The sequence below is a fragment of the Chlorocebus sabaeus genome, chromosome 23 (assembly GCF_047675955.1).
Source record: "Chlorocebus sabaeus isolate Y175 chromosome 23, mChlSab1.0.hap1, whole genome shotgun sequence".
Classification (NCBI taxonomy): domain Eukaryota; kingdom Metazoa; phylum Chordata; class Mammalia; order Primates; family Cercopithecidae; genus Chlorocebus; species Chlorocebus sabaeus.
The window spans coordinates 82,999,328-83,020,784 of record NC_132926.1 but is presented as its reverse complement, the minus strand read 5'-3'; the positions used below and the strand labels follow the sequence as shown (position 1 = coordinate 83,020,784).

The following is a 21,457-nucleotide window of genomic DNA, read 5'->3' as shown; positions in this document are numbered from 1 at the left end:
CTTTGTCCTTGCCCATTTCTCTCTGATAGACAACTCATTTCCCTTTTGTCCTCTCTGATAGAAAATTTGACTCTGTGTATGTATGTTTCCTAGAAGAAAGCAGAACCATGATTAAACACCCAGTGAATAATTTGGGATGCTGATGAAATCAAAGAAGACTGGAAAAGCAACCTGCTGGGTGTGCTGTGGAGAGATTTCCTATACTGGGCAGAAGGTTAGATAAAAGATTCTCTGTGGTGTCTTCTATCTCTGGGAGTTTATGCTAGAAATGTCAACTTAATTAAATTGCAGCGCCTGTCAACAATCCAAGGGCAAAAGTTTGCTCCAGATCTACAATTCAGCCTCATTATCTTAGGGTGAATGTGACCGAGTATCGTATAACACCACCAGTATGAAAAGAACGAAATCCACACAGCCTGCATAATTATAAGTGCAGAGAAGAAGAAATTGATGACACAATATTAAGGTTTATTTTTGCCACCTATAAACATGTCAACATCGTATTATCTCATTATCTCAGATTTTTATTCAATTCTATGACAGCTCAAGGTAACCACTACATCTGTCAATTAAAAAAAGATAAACTGGCGGGGCGTGGTGGCTCAAGCCTGTAATCCCAGCACTTTGGGAGGCCGAGACAGGCGGATCACGAGGTCAGGAGATCGAGACCATCCTGACAAACACGGTGAAACCCCGTCTCTACTAAAAAAAATACAAAAAACTAGCCGGACGAGGTGGCGGGCGCCTGTAGTCCCAGCTACTCGGGAGGCTGAGGCAGGAGAATGGCGTAAACCCGGGAGGCAGAGCTTGCAGTGAGCTGAGATCTGGCCACTGCACTCCAGCTTGGGCGACAGAGCGAGACTCCGTCTCAAAAAAAAAAAAAAAAAAAAAAAAAAAGATAAACTGCTTATTGAAATTTTAAAATTTGATCTATGACATGGAGTTGAACTGTAAGCACTTGCCAGTCTTCCTGATGCTCCAGATAGTATTTTGCTGCAAATTAATTAATCTAACTACATCTTCTTGATTTTCTCACGCTGCATTAGAAAGTGTGTGCTCTTGGTCATAAACCGTGATGAAACTATAACAACCATGTAATGTAACCTTATGGTTTGAGTTGTCTGGCTAGTCATAGAGATGAATATAGTATAATTAAGCCACACTCTCTCCTAGCAGTAATGAAGGCACTGTTTGGGGGACTATGCCCGGGACAGGAGATAAGTTGTCTATAGCACTGGAACAGTCTACACTATCCAAGTAAGGTAACCAGCTAAGGCACTTTCAAAGTAAAACCAAACAGGAAGTCACGGCAGATAATGCCACTTTCATCACTGGTAATTACTGACTTTAGAGTTGTAATGAATGGCTGCTACAGAATAAAAGGTAGGTGGCAATTTATGCAACAGATCATTGTTCATCATCAGCAGTATGGGTGGCACTAAGCAATAGGCAGAATTTTTTTTAAACCTGTGAGGTAAAATAGATTAAAGGTATTATTAATAGGCTAGGCCTAAAGGAGCAGTGTCTTAATTATGGTCTCTTTTTCCGATCCTTTCTTAAAGATATTATATTTCTACAACTGATGAAGGACTAGATTAAGCTTAGGCTAGTAATAGAGGGAAGATTCATCGCTGCATTAAGATCAAAGAAACTTCCAAAATCTTGGTTGCTCCAAGCACCAGAAGTCAGTTGTCATTTTATTGGAAGCAATAGGGAAAGGGTAGCTCACAATTTTTTTATTTTTTTTAAAGTATTTCTCAATTAGTCCACCATTTATTGGACCGGGCTAAAGTAAACTGCATAATTTTACAGAATCTCAAGTTTTTCAGGATATCTTGTTAACCAATGGGCTGACATTCTCTTTGCAGGAGCTCCACCAAGTGGTCATCCAGCTTGTGGGCGAAACTCAGAAAAACAGATTAGGAATCCTTAGAAAGTCTGACTGATAGCTGAGTAGAGCAGTCTGAAGGCAGATAAACATGAACCCTCCATTCACAGAGAGATTCAGATACAGGCTTGATGTTTAGGCAAGACATCTGCTTTTCCCCACCATTTGTTTTTGGTAACTTTCTTGTCCTTATTGAACTATGTCTGCCCTTTGACCTCATGACCCCATATGCTTTGAGCCCTCCATTTTCTCCTAATCAATTAGTCTCCTTCTGTCTTCTCATTTTCCCTGTTCAGCCCCACACACTGGTGTCCACTACTTAAATTATGCTATCAATATTACTTTCAACTCTTAATCCAGCCATCCTGTTTCTCTGACTCTGGAACTGAGCAGCTGAGAGTTCCTGGAGAAAAATCACACAGCCATACCAATTGATGTCACTGTATGTTGTTGCTTTCTGACCAAGGCTGAGTCCTCAGTTATGGTGAAGGTGCTTCTGATCAACCGACAGTGGGTATTCAAAACATTTCCCTTACTGTCAAAACCGCCAACTCCTTACACAGCAGATGATGATTCTGTCCATTTCATTGTGAAAAGCCAAGGGCACAAAGTGAAAACTGCACCTTCCTCTCCCTCTTACTTACATGCTTATTTATTGGCATTTGTACTTTTCCTTCCTGATGGAAAAGGTGCCTATCTAACTCGAGGCTCATTTCTCAACCTGTAGATTGGATTCCATCCTCTTCTGTGTACTCAATGACTTTATTATATCAATCATCTCCCTCTTTCCTGTTTTACTTCAGAAAATAAACAGAACAGTAGTCTGTCTTATTGAAAATGAAAGCAAAAGTAAAATTACTTTGGCAGTTTTGGGTCTCTAATTAAAAGCCAAAGAAACAAATTGAGAACAACTTATGGAAAAAAATGGTATTTGTTGGAAATATACTGGTATAATGCAGAATAGAAGAAAATGCTAAACAGTCAAGCTTCCTGAGGGCAGAAAGCACAGGATCACTGAAATGAAACCGTGGACATTCATAATCATGTATGTTTACTAAGGTTCAACTACCTTTCCTCCTTGTGTCACAACTTAAGATTCAGCTCCTAGGAAGGAAACATTTGATTGGCCAAGCCCACCAGAAACATGTGCAGAGGAGATGCTCCTGATACCTGCACCGCTGAATTCCATATGGCACAGTTCACGGAACTTTGCTTTGTCCTTGTTTTGTTTGATGTATCTGTAGCAGCTCTTCTCCTTCTGGAGTCCTCCTTTGTTTTCTGTGGCATTATTCTTTCCTTAAAAAGAAAAAAGATAATTCTTTTTAGTCTCCATTGTAGGTCTCTTTTTTTCTGCTTAAACATTAAGTGTTATCTTCCTCATGGCTTCAACTTCGATCACTGTTACATTACAAACTCCCTCCTGACAAATCTTCCTTTTGAGTTTGCAATGGAACCTTACAATTGAATTTCCAATAAAATTCAGTATATCTAAAATTGAACTTATGCATTTCAAACCTGCGCTTTACTTGAATGGCACATTTTCATAAATGGCATATCTCATATCCAGTCACCCAATCCACTTCCCTGGGAGTCTTCCTAGGTCACTCTCACTTACACTCAATCAATCCCTAACCCCCGTGGCTTCTAATTCCTTGGTATCTCTTGTTCTCCTCTTTCCTAAACTCATAACCATTTTTTAAATTAAGGTCTCAATGACTTCTCACCTAGATTGCCGCATTAGCTTCCTCAAAAGCAGGTTTCCTTACACGTCATACTCCGTTTCTTACAGAGTGATCCTTCTAAAATGCTAATCTGCTCTGCAAACTTGGATTCAGTCCTTTATCTTTCAGGATAAACTTCAAAGCTTAACCCATGCATTCTGTCTTTGGCCACTTTCCAAGCTTCAGTGATGGCTACTTCCTTACTGCTATAATGTAAAACAAGCAGGTTTCCAGTTGGAGGGACTAGAATTGTTTTTTAACCTTGACTGAATGTAAGAATTTCTTGGGACATAATTGAACATGCAGATTCTTGGCCTGACCCTAAACATATTAAATTGGAATCTCTAGGAGTGGGGCTTATGTTTCTACTGATTTTTTTAATGTCTCTACTGATTTTTTTTTTTTTTCCTTTTGAGACAGATTTTTGCTCTTGTTGCCCAGGCTGGCATGCAGTGGCGTGATTTAGGCTCACTGCAACCTCCACCTCCTGGGTTCAAGTGATCCTCCTGTCTCAGCCTCCTGAGTAGCTGGGATTACAGGTGCCCACCACCACACCTGGCTAATTTTTTTATTTTTAGTTGAGATGGAGTTTCATCTTGTTGGCCAGGCTGGTATCATACTCCTGACCTCAGGTGATCTACCTGCCTCGGTCTCCCAAAGTTCAGGGATTACAGGTGTGAGCCACCACGCCTGCCAGTCTCTACTGATTTTTATGATCAAGCCAATTTGTGAATTAATGCTTGACTGTTTCTAGGACTCCTTGTACTTATGCTGTTTGTACTGCAATTTCCATCCCCCTTGTCCTTCAAAAGTTTACTTAGTGTCACTTAACAGGTAACTCTCATTCTTACTTAGAGGCCTCTTCTCTGTGTTCCTGTACCATGTAGGCCTATCTCTGTCATAGTATCCAACATATAATATCTGACTAACCTACCTATAACTGCTCTAAAAACTTATCTTTGTTTTCCTAGTACATAAAAGACAAATAGTAGGCATTTGGCAAAAATTGCTTTGATATGTAAAAACAAATGAAAAGCTCAATACACTTTTGCTGCTATGGATTCTTTCTGTTGCTTTATCTCTAAGGAGGTGCTCATAAGATGAATATGTTCAATTACTTAAAAACACCATTATTACTATGATTCCTTTAAAATCATATTATAGAAGAATATTTTTTGATATGTGAAAATATTATACTACTAAGGGAAAATAGGCTAAAATTTATATAATATGACTTTTGGTAAAAATTTTAAAACAAATTAAAAGCGTATATAAAAACATATTGAGAAGACATACAATGTAATTTTCTTACTCTTTGATTATGAAATAATGGGTGATTTTGTATCTACTTTCTATCAGAAGTAGGTACATCTAAAACATTTTTTTATTTGCATAAATTTAAGGGCTACAAGTGCAGTGTTGCTACATGGATATTTTGGATAATGGTGGTGAAGTCTGGGGCGTTTTTTGTGACCATCTTCTGAATAATGTACATTGCACCTATTAAGCCACTTTTCATCCTTCACTCCCCTCCCACCTTCCCATCCTTCTGAGTCTCCAGTGTCTGTTACTCCACACTCTGTGTCCAAGTGTACATGTTACCTCGCTACCATTTGTTAAGTGAGAACATGTGGTATTTGACTTTCTGTTTCTGAGTTATTTCACTTAATATAATGGCCTCCAGTTCAAGGCAAATACTGGGTGGGGACTTGAGGCTCCTGAGGATTATAAACCAGTTAAATAAAAGATGGTGCTTAAAGCAATTTAGGCAAGAGTGCAGTTAACACCATCAGCTGCCAGAAGGAAGAAGTCTTGTTGAAATAGATTAAAATAGGAAGAAGGAAGTGCCTAAAAAAATTTAAATTGATCACAAAGTCTGTTATCTACCTTGAAGCTGGTGATCTTGAAAGACTTTGTCCAGTTACAGACTAAATATTTGTGTCCCCTAAAGTTCCTGTGTTGAAATCCTAACCCCCAAAGTGGTGGTATTAAGAGTTGGGGTGTTTTAGAAGATGATTAAGTCTTGAGCACCGAGCCCTCATGAAGGGAAGCAGGCCCTCACCAGATACCAAATCTGCCAGCACCTTAATCTTGAACCTTCCAGCCTCCAGAACTGTGTGAAGTAAGTGTTTGTTGTTTATACGTTATCCTATTTGTTTATTTTGAGACCGAGTCTTGCTCTGTCGCCCAAGTTGGTGTGCGGTGTTGCCATCTCGGCTCACTGCAACCTCCACCACCTGGGTTCAAGCGATTCTTCTGCCTCAGCCTCCCAAGTAGCTGGGACTATAGGCATGCACCACCATGCCTAGCTAATTTTTGTATTTTTAGAAGAGACAGAGTTTCACCATGTTGGCTAGGCTGGTCTTGAACTCCTGACCTCAGGTGATCGGCCCGCCTCGGCCTCCCAAAGTGCTGGGATTACAGGTTCGAGCCACTGTGCCTGGCCTAAAGTTATCCACTTTATAATATTTTGTTATAGCAGCTCAGACAGACTAAGATACTCTCTTTTCTGTGTTTCTTGAAAGAGTGCTTCATATTTAATTTTTCCTACATGTTTCTGCAAATGTTAGTAAATAGAGTATACTCTGTAGGGAAACATTTTTTTATTTATTTAGAACTGGAATAACTGGGTGGCATGTGAGCCACTTCTGCTGTTTCTCAGCTCTGGCGGAAAGCTCCTTGACATGGTAAGGTCTCAAAGCACCACCCTTCACTGGTGGAAGCACACAAATGACAGTGATATTGTCCTAGAGGAAATACATCAACTTTTCTTCAGCTGGCCTTAATCCTAACTTTGCAAATGTCCTAAGAAGAAATAAAACAATAGTTCATTTATAAATGTGACTCAAGCCTTTATATACGAAATGTCAATAAATTTAAATTTCCACTTGTTTAGCTAGAATCATGACACTTTTTTTTTTTTTTTTTTTTTTTTTTTTTTTGAGACGGAGTTTCGCTCTGTCGCCCAGGCTGGAGTGCAGTGGCGCGATCCTGGCTCACTGAAAGCTCCGCCTCCCGGGTTCACGCCATTCTCCTGCCTCAGCCTCCCGAGTAGCCGAGACTACAGGCGCCCGCCACTGCGCCCGGCTCATTTTTTGTATTTTTTAGTAGAGACAGGGTTTCACCGTGGTCTTGATCTCCTGACCTTGTGATCCGCCCGCCTCGGCCTCCCAAAGTGCTAGGATTACAGGCGTGAGCCACCGCGCCCGGCCGAATAATGAGACTTAAAATCTATGTGTCACCTTATTTAGACACATAGATTTAGGAGCACATGAAAGAAATGCAAATATAAAGTTGCTGTCCAAAAGCACTCACAACTTAGCATAAATTACTTTTGCTGTTACATAAAGAATTTTTTCCATTGTATATTGTAGATGCTATTATTTTAAGTAAGGACTCCTGGTGAAGTTAAAATATATACTCCACAAATATTTAATGTTTGGATAATTTGTCAGGAGTAGCCTTATTACATAAAATGCGGGCAAATTTGTATTTAAATATCATGTAATTAGTTCCAAATTAAAACAGCATCAAATATAAATTGTTTATTTGTATAAATTACTTCACGCATAAAGGCTTAGTAGTAGGAAATATTGAAAGCCAGATGCTCTAACAAATTGTGACTAGGGAATCTTAAAACAGGTCATCACTTGGCCAGGAAGATTTGACATCTGACCTTTGATTTTTTTGAAATATGTTGCTTACTCAGCAAGAATGTCAAGCCCTGAATAATCTAATATTAAGGAGCTTCTTTCTCCTTTTGTGTCTACAAAGCTGGTAGTTACTGTGACAAGATTCAATACCAGGAATACTTTTTTGAACAAAGAACCTGAGATTTTTTTTTCTTGCCCTTATTCAGAATTAGCATGTAAATGGAAAGCAATGATATATGATCAATTAATAAGATGGAACCCAAAGTCCTATGAAACATCCTTTGTTTTTTCACTCTGTGGGACCTCTAAAATGTTTTAGGATTAGCTTCAAAGAACTAACATAAATATACTTTTGATGTTAAAAGGATAGTAAAAATCTATTTTAAGGAGTGTGATACTGTTGTGGAGAAAATGAAAAGGCAAGGAATTGGGAATTAAACTGGTTAAAGTTTAAGCACTAAATTTTGGTTTGAAAATAGATATCCAGATGTTACTTTTATTTTACATAATGTAAACTCTTTGAGAACAATTTCCTGTTTAGCTAACACAGTGAGTTTTTGCTTTCAACACAGTGTTTATAGGAGTGCCCGAAGTTACCTCTCTTGCAGTTTGTTAGACTCTAACTCAAACTGACATTAACTACATTGCTTGTTCACAATCAGGTTCCTTTGGTAGTTATATAGTTAACTACTTCTAATAGTTAGATGTAGGTAGACTCTATATATCTCTTTTCCCACAACGTAGGTATGAGTGGCATATTTATTTATTTATTTAAAAATTTTCACTTTTATTTTAGATGCAGGGGGTACATATGGAGGTTTGGTGACTGGAAATAGAGATAATTGAAGCTGCTCTTGAAGGGCTTTTGAATAGTCTTCCAAATGCTAATTATCCTTAGTATAAGTATTCTGCTTATAGTTTGCAGATTAAAGCCTATGCTTATGTATATATTGCATTGCCTATGATGACCTAGTTTGTGTAAAATAAACATTTCCCCCAATATAACAATATGCTTCCTTGAAAACACCTTACGTAGCCAAAATGACATGATCTCACCTAACAAAGTTATTAGTTTGTTAGTATCATGTAATACTCACTCTATATTTAAATTTCTCCTAGTTTTCCCTTTTCAAGTGGTTTAATCTGAATCAAGATCCAGTCTGAGTACATTCTGTTAAATCCCATGAGTCTCTTCTATTCTTTGAAAGTACCTTTTATAATGATACTCTGACTTGCTGAAGTCCTCCCAGTTGTCCTTTAGAAGATCTTATGCTGTTTGATCCCTTTCTTGTGGTGATGTTTTATTTGTTTCTTCATCTCCAGTAATCTCTGTAATCTGGCAGTCAAATCTAAAGGTTGCATTAAATTCAAGTTAAACATTTTTGTCAAAGTTAAAATCATAGGTGATGTTGTACACTTAACATTGCATCACATTGACGGTCATAAATGTCTGATTGTCCCACCAGTGGTGATATTAAATTGGGCCACAGGATCAAGGGAATATAAGTCTGATTCTTCTATTGCAAAATTATGTTTCTCAGATTGTGATCAAATTTTTTTGTCTAGTACTGTATGAATTTTCAGGTCACCAACAGCCATTTATGTTATTTTATTTTAACACCAACTGATAAGAGTTGGCTGCATTAATAATCTAATCAGGGCAAATAGTTATATCTATGATTCTTATCATTTATTTCACACTTATTAGTTAGCTTTCTTCGTCACGTAGACTGTTTTTTCTTCAACTGGGTCTATTTAATTTTCTAAATCACAATTCCTTCTAAAAAGTTGGAATAAATGTTAATTATTTCTTTTGTTTCTACAATTTGGAGGCACTGAGCAGATATCTGTCTTCAGAACTCTAATTGACCTGTCCAATGTGGGTGCTTTATAATACATATTCTATTAATTTTTAAAAATAATTCCCATTGTGCTTGTGCCAAAATGGCTATCCAGGAACAACTGTTATAGTGTATTGCATTTCTTATTTGTTTCTTGTTGTTATGTCCAATCCCCTAAGCATTTGTAAATATACTAATCATTGTTCTTTTTTTATTCATTGTATTTCCATGTAAGGGTGTATTTGATTCATTTACTGTAATCTTTTCCTTCCAGACTTTTCCCATGATATTCCAGAATTTCCATTTCATCTTGATGATTTCATCTATAATATTTATTTGGTGCTGAGAAGGTTCCCACAAATTAGTCAGATTCCAGTGCTGATATCCTGTTACTTTCCACCTGCTACCACTAACCCTCTCCTTGGGTATCCAGACAGATTATGGCACTGTCTTGTAGCTGCTCCCAGAAACAATTTATATGGCCAATATTTGTTACAGGATAAATACTGAGGATCTAGAACATCTGGCATGACATAATCTTTAGACAATTTTGATTAGTTGTAAGACTGTCTTAGATTTGACATTACCCGGATTTGTCATTATGGGGTCTGCCTAGTTTGTCTTCTGGTGTTGTGCTGGAAACTGAAATAATCTGATGCATTAATTAGGCCAGTATAACACATGAAATAGAGTGTGGTTTGACAGACAAAGGCCTCTGTGGAAGAATATTACCTTGCCATCCATGTTGAAGAATTTTATAATAAATTACAAACAATATATAACAAAACATTTATGAAAGTAGGGACTAGTACTGAATCTCCAGAGTGAAACCTCACATGTAACAGACTCTGAACAAATGCTGGTTGAATGAATTAATTTCAACTTACTCATCTGTGGGAATTAGAGATCCTTCAAAGAAATCCACAGATGAGAGTTGAAAAAATTGTCTTGTTGAAGCCTCCTCTTCTTTTTTTGAGACAGAGTCTCACTCTGTCACTCAGGCTGGAGTGAGTGCAGTGGTATGATCTCTGCTCACTGCAACCTCCACCTCCCTAGTTCAAGCAATTCTCCTACCTCGGCCTCCTGAATAGCTGGGATTACAGGCGCCTGCCACAGCGCTTGGCTAGTTTTTGTTTTTAGTAGACAGGATTTCATCATGTTGGCCAAACTGGTCTCCAACTCCTGACCTCAAGTGATCCTCCCACCTTGGCCTCCGAAAGTGCTGGGATTACAGGCATGAGCCACACGCCCGGCTGAAACCTCTCGTAACTAAGAGTCTATATTGTCTTTTATTGGAAAGTGTGTCAGAGTTCTTTTGCCTTTCCTGAAGACGTTTATAACATAAAATGCTAAAATGCTATCTGTTTCGTATCCTCTGACATCAGTTTCTTACTGTTATTATTACTACATTTCAAGGCCACTTCAGAAATATTTGGTAGTAAAATAAAGGCTCTAATTAAAAAAAAGTATTATGTTATTGATCATATCTTTGTTCTGTTGCCAATGTTTGCATGTCTAAAAACTCAGAAACACAATTTTTCCTAGTTGACTAGACATATTTAACCATGTATACTCACTAAAACAGGAGAAAATAGATTTATCAATCAGAATGTCATTAAAAATCTGTCTGCCAAGTAGAGCATATTGAGTACTCAGCATAGTTCTCCTCCCTTATGCCTACCCAAATCTATTGAGTTGTCTTCATGAACAGAGACTCAGAAGAATTTAATAACTTGTGTCACTAGAGTTGGCACTTGGCATACTCATTTTCTTTTTTTTAAATTTTTTTTGAGACAGTCTCACTGTGTCACCCAGGCCGAAGTACAGTGGCTCAATATCGGCTCGCTGCAACCTCCGCTTCCTGGGTTCAAGCAATTCTTGTGCCTCAGCCACTGAAGTAGCTGGGACTACAGGCGCCTGCCACCATGGCTGGCTAATTTTTGTGTTTTTAGTAGGGACATGGGTTAACCATGTTGGCTAGGCTGGCCTTGAACTCCTGACCTCAAGTGATGTGTCCTCCTCAGCCTCTCAAAGTGCTGGATTACAGGCGTGAGTCACCACGCTTGACCTGGCATACTCAGTTTCATAATGATGGTTTAACTGTCAAATTAATAAAAAGTCCTATGCCCTGTCCTCCAGAAAGTGCTAGAAACCCAGCACCACTCAAATTAGGCTCTCCAAATTCTTCTTTCATAGATAACAAGAAGACCACTCCATGTTTGTCTATATATATATATGTATATTTTAAAAAATAGAAATAGCTAACATCAATAAATTGATTGAATGTCAGCTTTCCAATTATGACGTATGAATTTCCATATATCTTTTATTTAGTTACCAGTTATTAATAGTTTGACAAACTAGCTTTATCTCCTCTCTCTCATTTTTCTTTCTTTCCTTGCTAACACTTTGAATAATGAAGAAATTTTAATGCATTATAATTCATTATGATGATTATTATTTTGATGTCATATTATCCCAAATTTGGCCAGAAGGAGCCTCTTCAGACCTGCTCTTTTATGTTTTTGCCATGATCATATTCATCCATTACATTGAATTCCTCTTGACTTCATGTCTTGGAAGATTTAAGCTTTAGATTTGTTACTGTTTTGATATTTCCCACATGCATTTCCACACAGATATAAATGACTTAGTCATTTGAAACAATTACTTGGTCTCCTCTATATCTTCAGGACAAGATGTTTTAAAAAGACAAAATTTAATGTTTTTATATACCATGGTAAAGTATGCCATTATTGTTATGTTTTTAGGTAGAGTCTTGCTCTCTCACCCAGTCTGGAGTATAGTGGTGTAATCACAGCTCACTGTAGCCTCAATCTTGATCCTCCCACCTCAGCCTCCCAAGTAGCTGGGACTGCTGGAGTGCCATCACACCACCATTGGTTTTTCTTTTTTTTGTATTTTTAGTAGGGATGTGTTTTGCGATGTTGCTCGGGCTGCAACATGGCCTGAGCTCAAGCAATCTGCCTGCGCTAGCCCCCAAAGTGCTGAGATTACAGGGGAGAGCCACCGTGCCTGGCCAATTTATGTCTTTTTAAGAAAAAATATTTCTATTAAGTTCAAAGACTAGCATTAGAGATGATAACAATAGAGTTTAGTTGGCGTTTGCTTCTTGGTATAACTTTATCTGCAATTTTTTGCTCAATACCACTTTGTTAGTGTTAACTCTTTTATGAGATTCCTTGTGGATTTTAAAATTAGATAAAATTTCATATACTTTCAGAATTCTGAATCCAGTTGAATGTTTAAAAACAAATTAAAATGCCATAGGAACTTTCAGATGAACAATCCAGCCTTGTTCAGAAATGCTAAATTACAGGACCTTTTCAAATAATTTTCCTGGTGAAAAAGTACTTTAATATTCACACAATGCCCAATGCGTGCCTTTTTCATAGAATGGCTTGATATGTGTTACTTCTTAAGGAAGCTATTACTTCTTTATAGTCCTTTCAGAATATTTTCTATACTTGTCACTAATGTTTTCACTTTGAAATGAAGAAAAATATATATTTCCAGAACTCAGTTATTCTCATGTCATATTTGAAATTAAAAAATTTTTCATCCCATGGGATATTGTTTATGTCATAAAGCAAGATTTAGCTAAAATATGCAAAGTTATCCTTGAAGGCTTAATTATAATTTCCCAATATGTGTAGATAGTCTTTTGCTCCAAAATGATCCTGAGGGATAAGAAAGTTTTATTTTTAGTCCCAGATCTTTCATTAACCAGCTCTATTATTACCTTAGGTAAATTAGTTGACTAATAATTTAGTCCATTTTTTTGATAAAAAAGTATCTGAAAATGTACAATATATGGGAGAGTCAATTCTTTGGGATTACTTTTTCTATATGCAAAACAGGAAAGTTTGACTAGGTAATTTCAAAATCATTCCTAATTTTAAATTGTTGTGACTCTGATAACAGATTTAAAATTTTATTATCTGAAGAGAGTATTCAGAGAAGAAGCACTTCCTTTTATCTGCAAATTCATCTTTTGCTAGAGGTGGAGATAAGTAGCTGAAATTACAGGATGGATATAATGTACTTCTGCTAGCTCTTTCCTTGTACATATTTTACAAATACAAAGTATCGCATATGAATAACATTGCTGCACTGAACGGTACATCCTCTGCTTTACATGTAGAGAGGTGGATGGACGGGAGATGAGGCAATAGTTCTTTTTTTCCCTTTCTGAAATTTTAAAATGTGTTAATGCTGGCTCACACCATTCTTTCACATGAGACGATACTAGGACAAACATGTTCATCTGAGAGACGTTGCTGCTTCTGTAGCTCGAAATATCTCTCCAGTCCTAGCTCTCTACCCCTTGGGTTTAACCACATCCAATTATTTTCTAAGACTCCATAAAGGATTCACTGCGTTCGTAACAATAGGCTATCTCCTTGGGGCACTGGTTCATCTGCTTTCAAATACATTATTGAAGAAAATTCATTCATTTCAAAGATCCAGTATTTCTTACAAACTCTCTGGAAAATATTCCCCCAAATGTTCTAACTTAGACATCTTCTTACTGCTGGCTTAATGATCAAAAGGAGTTAGAGAGCATGAAGCATTTTGAAGCTGAAGTGATTTAAATGCCTGTTCTGCCATATCCCTTGTTCTTGAATGTGTTCACTCACTTGCTGAATTTATAGAACCAATTTAGGAGAAGAACAATGTTTCTGCGTCCCCTAAGAAATTCCTCAAATTCCTCACAGTGACAATCAAAAGAAAATCTGATTTGCTCTTTGTGAGAGCATTTCTTATATACTCTCAGTAGCAGTAAAAGTTTTGATTGCTCTGGTTTCAAAAAGAAAATTACAAAATTTTTAAATTTCTTCTCCCTTTAAAAGCGTAGCTTAGCGCTCTGCAGTATATAAAAACACAATTAACTGCAGACAGAGTACCTAAGGCGTGAACTTTGTAATCAGACAGACATCGATTGAAATGTTAGCTCAGACATTTGCTAGCTCTGTGATTGTAGATATTGCTTTTAAGAAATCTGACCCTCAGTTTTTCATCTGTAAAATGAGACCCAATGTTTAATGTTGTAAGTTTTAAATGAGATAATACATGCAATATACTTACAACAGTCCTTGGAGCATATGACATGCTCAGTAAACAATAGCTGTCTGCTAACCTTTTAATTTTAGCTATTATTAACTAGCTGTTAACCTTTTAATTTTATCTCTAAAATTTGATGACTATTTTAAAAATGTGACTAAAATATTAGTATTGCTCTTCAAAGAAACGACCCATGATTACTTGCTATCATTAAATATTCAGTGTTCCTATTCCCACACTAGGTTGATTCAAAGTAGGATCTAAACAAGGGCCACACATTAAAGTTGATTGACATTTGTCTTAACAGTTTTTCATCAGTAGGTTTATTTCTTTTTCTTTTTTGAAAATTGATTTCCATTTGTTTAAAAAATACATAACTAATTCTGTAACATTTCTCACATTCTTGTTTGTCTGGTTGTAACTGCCACAGTGTTATTGAAAATGTTAACTTAAAAAAATAAGAATTTAAAATTTAAATGAGGTAGTAATTTAGCAAGATCCAACCAGACTTTAAATTCTATGACATCATGCTTTTTTCTTTGCATCCTATGGGGTGTGAGGATACAGTGCTAGGCAAATAATAAATACTTGTTTCTTGATTAATTATTCCTATAGTTTGAATATTTATCCCCTCCAAAACTCATGTTGAAATGTAATCTCCAATGTGCAATATTGGAGAAGTGGGGCCTTTAAGAGGTGACGGGGTGATGAGGGCCCTGCCCTCATGAATGGACTAATTCATTCATGGATTAATGGGTTAATGGATTAATGGGTTGTCATGGCAGTGGGACTAGTGGCTTTCTAAGAGGAAGAAGAGAGAACGAGCACCTCAGCACACTCAGCCCCTGTCCATGCGATGCCCCTCACTGCCTCAAGACTCGTCAGAGAGTCCCCATCAGCAGGAAAGCTCTCTCCAGATGTGGCCTGTCAACCTGGGACTTCTCAGCCTCCGTAACTTTAAGAAATGCATTTATTTTCTTTATAAATTACCCAATTTCAGGTACTCTGTTATAAGCAACAGAAAACAGACTAATACAATTACTGAGAGAAATACCCCTGCATTTAACTAAAACATATTAACGTTTATATTAGAGATAAAGTAAGAATTAAGAGTTTCAAGGCCAGGCACAGTGGCTCACACCTGTAATCCCAGCACTTTGGGAGGCCGAGGATTAGCCAGGCATGGTGGTGGGCACCTGTAGTCCCATCATGCCGAGATCATGCCACTGCACTCCAGTCTGGATGACAGAGCAAGACTCTGTCTCAAAAAAAAAAAAAAAAAAAAATTAAAGAGATTCAAAATTTGGTCTTCCTTTTGCCATCATTTTGCTAGTTTCACTCTGAAAAAAATGATTAAATATTTCTAAGCTCAAGCTTGCCTGTCTTTTTTTTTTTTTTTTTTTTGTCTCATTGATTTGCCATGAGAATGAGAAAATATGTGAATGGTAATATAAATGCTAGTTAAATAGTAACTGTTATTCTTATTGAATTAAAAATGCATAAATACTTATATTTAATTTTTAACATCAGCAGTTAGATAAAAGACTTGATGGCCTTGCTGGTTGAAAAGACACCCTTATATTTTACAAATGGAAAATGATTTTTCCTACTTAGCTTCCATGTCTATCTTTGCCATTATTGTGCAGTTTTATATGCCACATTATAATTGGAGAATGAACATTTTCCTGATTTTCTCACCAAGTGAGGATTCAGTTGCAATAATGATGATTGACTTGTATGGCAAAATGAGACCATAGACTTTGCCTTATGTACCCAGAACTCTTGATCAGGCCAGCTTCAGAAATCTTCTGAAAGAAGGGAGGACTCATCTCCATCCAAATAAAGCAATTGAGGAAGTATCAACAACTTTTTATCAAAGACTGAATTAATGAAATATTTACAGAAATAAATACACATGCATTTAAATACAAATGTCATTCCAAAAAATGTCATTCCAATGAATACTAAATACATTTGTAATAAGGGTCATTTGAAGTAAAAACAAGACCTAATTTCAGTTTTAGCAAAGGCTCAATGAATGTGTAGTGTCTAGGCACCTAATATGTTTAATGGTTTAAAAAACAGCTTTTAAATTCCATTTAGGACTCATTTAGATTCACAATTAAGATATGTGTTATAATACTCAGAAAACAACAGTGAATGACCAGGAACAGTGTAGTTGCAGAATTACAGGAATGTTGAACACACAAGGCAGACTCTGCATGAAGGTATAGCTGGAGGTTTGCATTTACCTACTCTTTAGGTTTGGACATAAGGTCTTATTAATAAAGGAATAACAAGGCATACCTGCATATACAAATGAACCAGAGCAGTGGTTCTCATCCTAGGGAGACGATTTAAAAAATACTAATATTCAGTTTTCGCCCAAGATGCATTACAACTCAGAATTTCTGGAGATATGGCCTAACATTTATTACTGTTAGTAAAAATGTTGGAATTCTTTCCCTTCAATTTTATCCTCAGTTCAAAATGGAGATGCTGACAAAATTAATTTTTAAAACATATATAACACTTGTAAATTACAATAGGTCAGGAAGGAAGCAAAATGAGGTAGCAGTTATTTTTGTGCCCTCTGTGAGCGCAGTTACAAACTCCAGACCAAACCATTGTGTGGGGTTTCAGCTCCTTGAAATGGCTTCTTTTCTCATCTAGAGATTACCTCCTTTCCAAGATTAGTGAACTTTAAAGACTATGTAGACAAGTTAGGTTTTCTAACAAGGGTGTTTTTTTTTTTTTTCTTGAGACCTCTTTTATATGTAAAATATCTTAGGAAAGTCATTTAGTCAATAAAAAAATATTGAGGAAAGAATTTTTCATGATTCATCATAATGAGCAGAGTAAAAATAGGTAAAAATAATCTGGTACAAAATATCAATGTTTTTGACATTTTTTTCCTCAAGAATTGTTGAGAGAATTTTAGATGTGTAAACCTGCTAGAAACAAAAGAGGTCTTTAGAAAATCTGGTTTTTTTAAAGAATGGTTTATATCTGTGAACAGAAGAAAAGTAAAGGTTCTTTGTCTAACTTATTTCAAACTCTTAAGTTGTGGTTTATGGAAGTTAGACTATTTCACCATGTATCCTACAGCTTTGACTGTTTTGAGTTATTTATTGTTACTGCCAGTATTAAAGTAAAAAGATGAATCAGTTAATAAGAAAAATTTTAAAAGTTGTAAATTTTCAGAGTTATGAGTTTTTGAAAAAACATGCAAATCTCCTATTAGTTTTTTCTTCTTAAGTCATGATTCAATTACTCTTTGAAAACAATAATCATTTTTCCTTTATATTTCATTTACATTGTGTGCCCAATTATTTTTCATTATTGGTCAGACTTAACACATTCTTTTGAAAGGAGAATAGATAGATACTTCTCAAGGTCCTTCCAGACTTATATTTTAATAAATTTATGACTAAAATTAATCTTCTCTACACATTGGTGAGTTAATTCTCTTGATCTGCCTGGCAGAAGGATAAGCACAACTTTGTCAGTTTCAAACTACTAAAGGCAGCTATAAAAGCGTAAGCCTTTATTGAATGATCTGGATTCCATAGTATACAATCAGAAAATAGCTTTATTTTTCCACCACTATATATCACTGCTGATTTTTGGACTTCTCCTTTTCCACTATTTGACAGCATTTTTTTTTTTTTTTTTTAACAGATCTCTTAGTTTGTCAGTCATTAACAGTGTTTGTTTATTTATTTATTTATTTATTTTTGAGACGGAGTCTTGCTCTGTCGCCCGGGCTGGAGTGCAGTGGCCGGATCTCAGCTCACTGCAAGCTCCGCCTCCCGGGTTTACTCCATTCTCCTGCCTCAGCCTCCTGAGTAGCTGGGACTACAGGCATGCACCACCATGCCCAGCTAACTTTTTGTATTTTTAGTAGAGATGCACTTTCACCATGTTGGCCAGGCTGGTCTCAAACGCCTGACCTCAGATGATCCACCCACCTTAGCCTCCACAAGCGCTGGGATTACAGGCGTAAGCCACTGCGCCGGGCCACCAAGTGTTTAAAAGTCCATTCTAAACCAGCATTCTAATCTTGCCTCCAGTTTAAAAATTTTTCCCTTTAGGCTTAGCATGGACTCTGGTTTTTTTTTTTTGTTTTTTTTTGTTTTTTTTTTTTTTTTTGTTTTGTTTTTGAGATTGAATCTCGCTCTGTCGCCCAGGCTGGAGTGCAGTGGTGTGATCTCACTCACTGCAACCTCCGCTTCTCGGGTTCATGCATTCTCCTGCCTCAGCCTCCAGCTGGACGCTGTTTCAGGAATTAGTGATGTGGGTGGGGACAGGTGAGGTGTTAACTCTTTTTCTGTCTCCTTATTTCACATCCTCTTTCAGTTCCAGCTCACTACGCTGTTCTTGGCTCTTCCAGCGTCCAGGTCGGGGGCAGGGGTGTGATGAGAGGTAAAGAGGTTAAAAAGGAGGCAGTAAAAAGGGGTTAAGATCATGATCTCTTGAGTGAGAGACTTGGGGTCGGAGCCCCTACCACCCCCTAGCTTGGTCACCTTGGTTATGTGTCTCCACAGTGTTCCTTCCTCACAATCCCAATAATGACTTTTTAAACAATGACTTAGAGTCCTGAGAATCATATAAATTGATCTGTGTAAAGCATTTACTCAGTAATTGTTAGGTGTTACTGGATATTTTATGGGATTCGTTATTATTCTTTTTTTTCTGGGTCTTTCTTTCTTTCTTTCTTTCTTTCTTTCTTTCTTTCTTTCTTTCTTCTTTCTTTCTTTCTTTCTTTCTTTCTTTCTTTCTTTCTTTCTTTCTTTCTTTCTTTCTTTCTTTCTTTTTTCTTTCTTTCTCTCTTTCCTTCCTTCCTTCTTTTACTTTCTTTCTTTCCTTCTCTCTCTCTTTCCCTCCCTCCCTCCCTTCTTTCCTTCCTTCCTTCCTTTTTTTTTTTTTTTTTTTGAGATGAACTCTCTTTCTGTTGCCCAGGCTGGAGTGCAGTGGCATAATCTTGTCTCACTGCAACCTCTGCCTCCTGGGTTCAAGTGATTCTTCTGCCTCAACCTCCCGAGTAGCTGATATTACGGGCATGTGCCACCATGCCTGGCTAATTTTTTGTATTTTTAGTACAGACGGGGCTTCACCAGGTTGGCCAGGCTGGTCTCGAACTCCTGACCTCAAGTGACCCACCTACCTTGGCCTCCCAAAGTGCTGGGATTACAGGCATGGGCCGCTGTGTCTGGCCTGGGGCTGTTTTACCAATGCCGATTACTCTTTACCTTGGCAGGTGTTCATCACTAGTTCTCTTTTGTGGGATGATTTTCTGTGTTCTCTGCCTTCCTCTCCACCCACAGGGATCTTTGCACTGTAGTTTCCTGGTGTTTGTAATGCTCTTACTGGCTGACCTCAGTTCTTACCCTGCTAGACTCATGCAGTTTCCTTCCCAGAGCAGGCAAAATGATGGAAAATGGGAAAATTCATGCATCGAGGGCCAGCTAAATGCTGGAGGTGTAGGCCATTTTGCCTGTAAGTGTCTGTTCTTGCTCTACCATTATGGGCTGTTCCGGTGGTCTCCTGCTTACAGATTCCTTTAGAGTGCCTTCATTTCTTCATGCATGGAGAAATACCTGGAGACATGTCAGAGCTTCCCCAAATACTCTCATCAATTTGCCTACAGAGTGTTGCCACTCAGCAAACTTCCACCTAAGGAGTGAACTATCTCTTGGAGAAAACTTTCATCTCTGAGTGGTCCTCTTAGGGTCCCTTTTCCTTGGCTTGCTTTTAGGGAAACACACCCCTGTCCTCTCATGTAGGTGAAGGGAGACACCATGGTATTCTCTTCCTTGAATTCATTTCAAAGACTCCCCCTCTTCAGTGAATCTCTAATCTTCTCCTAAGTAATCACTGTGTACATTTGCAAGCTTGTATTTTACTAGACAAGATGTATACCAAAGGAATAATCTACACGTAATTTGTGGATTGCAATTGTTGTGTGGCAGTATGGATTTCTGACTCCCCTCCCCTCATCTCCCCACCACATGTCTCATGTGAAGACTGACTCCTATTGAGAGCCAGAATACAAGGCTGTGGCAAATTTGATTCAAAAAGGAGACAGGTATTCTTTAGTACAATAAAGTGCAAACAATATACTAATATGTGGTAGTATGAAGAAGCTAATGGCCTTATACCGAAAATGTAAAAGACCGACCTTAATGAAGATATTTTTCTCTTCTCTCTTCTGCCTTCAGCAACTGAAAATCTCTGCAACAACTTGGCAATGGAATGTGAAGGAGCCGAACAAGGAAGGACCAGACAACTGACTCACGGGGTTTGGTTGAAGGAGATGAGGGCAAGGAGAAAAGGGATATGAAGAGGGTTGTAGAGACTGTGGGAGGAAGGAGATAGAAAAGGCCTTCGGCAAAGATACTTTTCTGCCTACATCTATGTTGGCCATATGGGGATGCCATAAATACCTTGAACACTGGAGGAGCTAGGTGTGGCACCAGAAATCAAGATGGCCCTCAAGGATTCTAGCCTCCTGGTATTCATGTTCTTATATAGTCTCCTCCAACATTGAAAAGGGCTGACCTGTGTAACCAATAGGATATTGTGGGAATGATGGAGTTTGTCTTTTGAGGCTAGATCATGAAAGACATGTGGTTCTTGGACCACTTAATCATGGAGAAGATGGCTGCCATGTTGTGAAGACTCTCAAGCAGCTCTGTGGAGAGGTCCATAGGTGAGGAACTGAGACCCCCCTCCAAGTGAGCAATCTTGGAGGTGGATCCTTTCCTCTCATTCAGGCCTTCAGATGACTACAGCCTGGACTGGTATCTTGACTACAACCTTATGGGGAACCCTAAGGCAACACCAGCTAAGATTCTCCTGAATTCCTCACCCGAAGAAACTATGAGATAATAAATCTGTGTTGGTTTAAGCCACTGTGTATTGAGATAACTAATTATGTGGCAATAGAAAACTAATACACTAAGAGATGAATTAAATAGAGAATCCACTCCAAGATTCCACTGTCCATTTGTTTATTCTTTTAAATTCTGTGTCTGCCTGACTGGCCCACAAGACTCTAGGATTATCAAGTATACTACCCTACCCTTACATAATAAAGGGTGTAGGCTGGGTGAGGTGGCTTATGCTGGTAATCCTAGTGCTTTGGAAGGCTGAGGTGGGAGGATCACTTGAGGCCACGAGATCAAGATCAGCCTGGGCAACATCGTGAGGCCAGGAGATCAAGACCAGCCTGGGTGACGGAGTCAGACTCTGTCTCTAGAAGTAAAC

General features: G+C 37.8%; 1 protein-coding gene across 1 annotated transcript in view; it reads left to right on the top strand.

Annotated features, from left to right (window-relative positions):
- The window catches only part of LOC103244268 (uncharacterized), a 118,917-nt gene extending 97,733 nt beyond the window's left edge, over nt 1-21,184 (top strand). The window contains exons 6-7 of the mRNA XM_073010351.1: nt 94-214; nt 20,410-21,184. The gene's annotated coding sequence lies outside the window, so the exon portion shown is untranslated. The remainder of the gene's footprint in view (nt 1-93; nt 215-20,409) is intronic.
- Nucleotides 21,185-21,457: the final 273 nt, after the last annotated feature.